The 5,803-nt window shown below is 47.5% G+C and overlaps 1 pseudogene; it reads right to left on the bottom strand.

The window, feature by feature from the left end:
- Positions 1–334: 334 nt before the first annotated feature.
- On the bottom strand, positions 335–1,956 carry LOC147606220 (flotillin-like protein 1 pseudogene; annotated as a pseudogene).
- Positions 1,957–5,803: the final 3,847 nt, after the last annotated feature.

Raw genomic sequence — 5,803 nt, 5'->3', positions numbered from 1 at the left:
GGGCATTCCCATTTGTTTATGCTTCTATGTTTTTAAATTGCATCACATTTGTATTTTTTTTGTGTTGAAGTCTACAACATGACTATACACGAGGATATGCACGCAGCTATGCACGAGGCTACATGTGTGACTACATAAGCACCTATAGTCGCCCATAACCACATCGCACGAGGCTACATGTGTGACTATATAAGCAGGTATAGTCGCCCTTGCACAATTTTTTACTTTTGGATTTCCGTTATTCTTGTGTGGCTCCAAGCATGAACCACGAGTCCCTTGGTTCGACACATAATGAGGGAGAGAGAAAGTTTTTGATGATTTTTATGGTAAAGATTCTCGGTGGAAGGTAACCCATTAGGACATATACAAGAAGCCCCTTTATTGTAGGGATTTAGAGTGGTTATTATCTCCACAGAACCAAAATAAGAATGGTTAGTATGTGCTAGCTGAACTCGTTTAGTTTCTGGGAGGAGCCATCAACCGGTGGTGTAGGGATGGATGCAAGCCAAGGAAGGGGAGAGGCGCCGATCTGGTCGCGAATGGTGGTGACGAGTGGTGGGATGGTTTTAAAGACGTTGGACATCTCACGCATGGCAGAATCACTTTTTGATGGACTTGTATCACCAGTGGACCAGACAGAGATCTTTGGGGCGAGCCCTTGGATGGCATCGGCATTGATGCGGCCCATCTCTTGGTACACACGGCGATCGGGAAGCAGGTAATCGTGCAGAGCAGTAGCATCACCGTTGAAGGCGTCGAGCATTGTGCGCACGTAGGTGGCCTGAGCGTCAGCCATGGCGACGACTCCCAACGCTTCTTGCTTACAAGTGTAGAGCTTGGCATCTGCCTCCCTCAACCTGGCGTAAAGGGTGGCGTCCGCTTCAAGCTGGCAAGATTTACTTACGCATTGTTGCTCGTAAGCAGTTGCATCTGCGGTACGCTGCTTCTCGTAAAGGGCAGCGTTTGCAGACTGCATCGCGGCCTCGTACAATACGACAGCTGGTGCGAGGTGGGCCGCACGGAGCCGCTCGGTCTCTGCCTCCACACGTCGAAGCTGCACCTCCTTCTCAAGCTCCGCCTCTCGGATGGCGGCTATCTTGTTCGCCTCAAGTTTCGCCACCTCTGCTTGTTGTGCCCACATGGCCGATCTGGTAGCTAGAGCCGCGTCCGCCTCAGCTATCTCCGCTTCTTTAGAGTTTTGGAATATCTTCGTCTGCGCGTCCACCTTGAGTTCTTGCTGCCTGGCCAGCGCTGCCTGCTCCGTGCCGTAAATGCTGGTCTCGGCCTCCACCCTGGCAGCGTTTTGTAGCGTGAGGCCTTCCCTTTCCTTGGCACCCACATCGCCCTTATACCGAGCCTCTGCTACCTCCACCTTGGCCTGGTTAGCCGCCTCCTGCTGCGTCTTTTGACCGAGGTACGAGAAATACTCGTGTCCTTTGACGTCCACCAGCTGCTTCACGTTGGCGTTGTAGATGTGCAGGCCGAACTCGTTGAGCTCCACTTGCACTTGCTCAAAGACCTCCTGCTTGAAGTCCTTAGTGCCTTTGAAAATCTCATTCATGCTCATGCCGGCCGCAAGGACACGCGTCTCCCCCTCGATGATGCCCTGCACTAGCTCCTGCAGGCGGTTGGAGCGGATGTCGTCGTGCTGCAGCGGAGCCACAAGCTTGGCGTACTTGCAAAGGGCGTCCGGGTCGTGATAGGAGGGGCCAATGGTGAAGACTGCGGGCAGCAGGAAGGGCAGCTTCTCGGCGCTCATGGCCTGCAAGTCGAAGGTGTAGTTGACGGGAGTGATGTCGAAGACGTTGCAACGCTGGCCGGGAAGAACCCACGCCTTTTTGGCCAGCTTGACGTCCGGAATGCGGAAGCCCGTGATGGCCAGGTACTCGGACGCCCTCGCTACGCGCCACATCTTGCGTTTAACAGCTGAATGGAACGGAACCCTAGCGTGTATTGCAGTTGGAACAGTTGGAACGAAGCGCTGCAGTGTCTTCTTGATTGAGTACTGATCGGAAAGCTCAGAATTGATTGTGGACTGCGATAGGAGCTGTTTCCGCTTGCGCATTGCACATTTTATCTCCTGCGCAAAGCTCAGAATTGTGAGTCAGTCAGGCGTAACTGACCAGCTGAAGGATGGATTGCTTAACTGCAGTCACCGGACTGCTATGCACGCTACGCGCCCTTGATTTGCAGGCTTGACTGGACTGCTATGCTGCCCGCTACGCGCCCTTGAAATTGATTGATTATTGCGTAAATCAATGAACAGACGCACAGCGGATTTTAGCACAGGGTGCTGTTGCACCTTGAGAGAATTGACTCGGTTTGTTATGAAGTTTCCTTTTTGGTCTCGGAGAAAGTTCCATGTAAAAACCACAATCACGTATCTTAAGTTCGAACGGAGAAAACTAAGATTAAGAACTAATTTTTTTCTCTATTGGTTGAGTAAACGTAGTGCCATACAGTATGATTGACCTCACCACTTCCCACCCATATAGTCTCATGTAATATTACCCATAGCCATGGATTTCACACGTGAACAATAACATGTTAATAACTCTTGTTATTAACTCTAGTACATTACGTTAATAATGAATATTACTTGATTGAGGAGTAGGTAATCCCACCGGGGTTCATCCATATCCTATAGGGCCCGTGGGGATATGCAAAAAGCCCGACAAGAATTTCGTAAACCTCGGCGGCATTTCTACATACCCCGACGAGCCCGGCGGGCTATGCAAAAACCCCGGCGGCGGGGTATTTCCTTTTTTATAAGCATAGCCCAATTGATGTCATTAAGGGAAAATCACATGGGGAGTGCATCCTAGTGTTCGGTGTGGCAACTTTCCTTGTGGATTTACCTGTGGATATCTTTTGATTGAGCCATTGGTCCTTAGTTTATTGACTTTGGACTGGAATTGGTTCTTGATTTGGATATCCAACAGGCATAGTGGTTAAGGACAACATGTGCATCGATTGGGTTACTTTCTATTGACCAAGTAAAAGGTAATCCTCAACCTGAATATCATGCTGTAGCTTTACGTTTTAAGGGTTTAAGATAAGTGTGTCTTGCTTCATGAGCCATAAGTCTTATGTTGGACTACATGGGTGTATAAGTTAGTAGCATGTGCACTGATTGGGCTATTTGTCCTATCTTGGGCAAAGATTAGTCCTTGATATAGTTTTATATAGAGCATTTTGGTCAAAAATAAGTTTATTTTGCGTCCTCATTTCAATGTATTTTAGTTGCATATGGGCTATTTTGTCCTAATTTGGGCAAAAGAAAAAATACGTGGTCTAGTGTGGCAATTTGTAACAAATATATACAATCGATTTATTGAATGGGAGTGCAATTTGTGTCACACTGTTAAATCAAGTGGGAGGGATCATTTCCTTGGTAGTGCGAAGAAGGCATGTCACAAATGTACACATCCTAGTACCAATGCAGTAGCTAAGCGATTACTAGAAGAATCTTAAAAGAGAGATGCAAAAAGATTGTGCGCAATGTCACTGGAGGTTGAAGATATAGTGGCAGGAGAGACTCAAACAATCCGCACACCAAGAGAAATTGAAACACCAAGCAACACTCCAAACCACAAAAGCAGCAAAGCATCGGTGCATGTGGAGCATGGTAGTGCATTGTTAAAATGCAAAACTAGGGATGTAAATGGTAATATGCATCAAATAACCTTGCATGAGAGCTTTCGAGGGACCATGCTTGAAGATGTGCAAATGGTTGTAGAAGAAGCAAATTTTTTCACTGGAAATGCTATGCTTATGGTTGATAGTGAGCATTGGAAAAAGGCCTAGAAAAAATAGGTGAATTTGGACCAGGGTTCTCCCTTCCATCGTATCATGCCATGAGAGCTTCTTTACTAGAGCACTAGTGAGCGAAGATCATCCCAACACGAGAGATGAGATACTCCTAACCTCAAAACTAGAGAACTTGAGGCTTAGTGTATGGACAGACCACCTGTCCAGGAGCAAGACCGTACCTCTCCTAGACATTCACATAGAAGCCTTGCTTTGAGGCTCCGTAACTTTATCCTAGGAAACACACGGTTAGAAGAGCCACATCCTAGGATGAGAGGTATGGAAAACCAACAGGAAAGAAAGCCCATGCTGCCTCTAGATCCTAGAAAAAAAATAGATCAAAGTGAGATCCATCAAACCCAGACTCATCCACCAGTCTGGAGAGCCATGCTTGTCTCAGGAGAAGCCGATTTATATTGAGCCTAGCGACCCATACTAAACCCACGGCCAAATCCAACTCCCCAAGGGCCCGAAACTTCGTATTAGAGAGAAAGGGCCTGCCTAATCCCGTCACATTAACATAGGCCACCTGCATATCAACAATACCCACCTCGATGAGTATACCCAGGGTACCACATGGGGCCACATGAGGCACAACCTAATCCACCCCCATGAGACAAGGACCTCCGATGGTCTACTATCCGCCTGGCCCAGCTCCTTCACCCATCATTCCCCAACTAGCACCTGCTCCAACCATGGCAGGTCTAACACCGGAAATGTTGAGAATAGCCATAGAAATAGGGAGGGGGTGGCTATTGGCATCACGCCCCCCCAGTACCAGCTCAACCAATACCAAGACACCAAGACAATAGCGGAACAAACCCGCAAACATCTCGAAACTAATCACTAAGTTCAATGGGACTAGAGATCCCATCCCACACTTAGAGATGTTCTCAACCAGATCTGTGAAGCGTTTGGCCATGTGGATGATCAAGTTAAGGTGAGTTCCTTTGGCCTCACCCTATATGGTAAAGCTAGCCAATGGTTTAGGTCCTTGAAAAGAGAAGACAAGGCCACCTTCGAAGCCTTGAAAGAGGCCTTCAAGGTTGGATATTCTCATCAAGGAGCCAGATGGAGTCTTCTTGAGCAGCTACATAATGTTAAACAAAAGGATGGTGAAACCATCCGAGTTTACATCAACAAAGTCAAATATCTCCACTCCTGTTGTAGTGCGAGAGACAAGTTCTCTAATGAAAGGCTAATAGGGATATTTTTGGAAGGTCTAGAGAGCGTACCCCCGCATAATTCTTTGTATGCCTTGGCCATAACTCCTTTGAGAAATGCTGTAGGAGTGCTATGGACTTCAGGACAACTTCAAGGGAACACATTCCCAATAACTCCATGAGGGTACATCAAAAGCCTCATTCAAGACCACCAGCACCAGATCTGATGGAAAGAGCAAGGAGTCCCCACCTCTAGACAACAAGTTGAGCAATTGGCCCACTACATTAATGTAGCAAATGACCCAACATTGGAGCACCATCTAAGGTCAGGATCGGGTTGGCCAACCCCATCTCTATCCTAAGAGGGAGCTATTATGGTGCCCAATTTGTCGAGCTAACCATAACAACACAAAGTGTCCACATTTGCGACCCCGTTCCACCCTCTATTGCACATATTTCCAAAGAGGGGGCAATCATGAAATCACAAACTACTATCAGCAAAGGGCTTCTCACGCCCACGCTCTACCTCAAGCCTTGCCAGTAAACCTATAAAGAAGGGGATGAGGTGGAAGTTCTTGAAGGTCCCATCTTCGAGCCTCTGGAGCCAACCAGTCCGCCCTCCCAAATTCTAAGCCACTACATGATGGAGGGGCAATCAAATGTTCCCAATATACTTAGCTATCCCAATCCCACAGGGTCGGTACATGAATACAATGGCTAAACAACCACCCATGTAATGCTACGATTGTGCAGGACCTCACCGAGTGGTTGAGTGTCCAATCAAGAACCCTTGAATTTAACTAATTTCTCTTAATGGACTGGTTTTTGTC

The sequence above is a fragment of the Cibotium barometz genome, chromosome 58 (assembly GCF_041138505.1).
Source record: "Cibotium barometz isolate CiBa-2024 chromosome 58, ASM4113850v1, whole genome shotgun sequence".
NCBI lineage: Eukaryota > Viridiplantae > Streptophyta > Polypodiopsida > Cyatheales > Cibotiaceae > Cibotium > Cibotium barometz.
The sequence above is the reverse complement of the archived record's forward strand: the minus strand, read 5'-3'. Positions and strand labels throughout refer to the sequence as shown.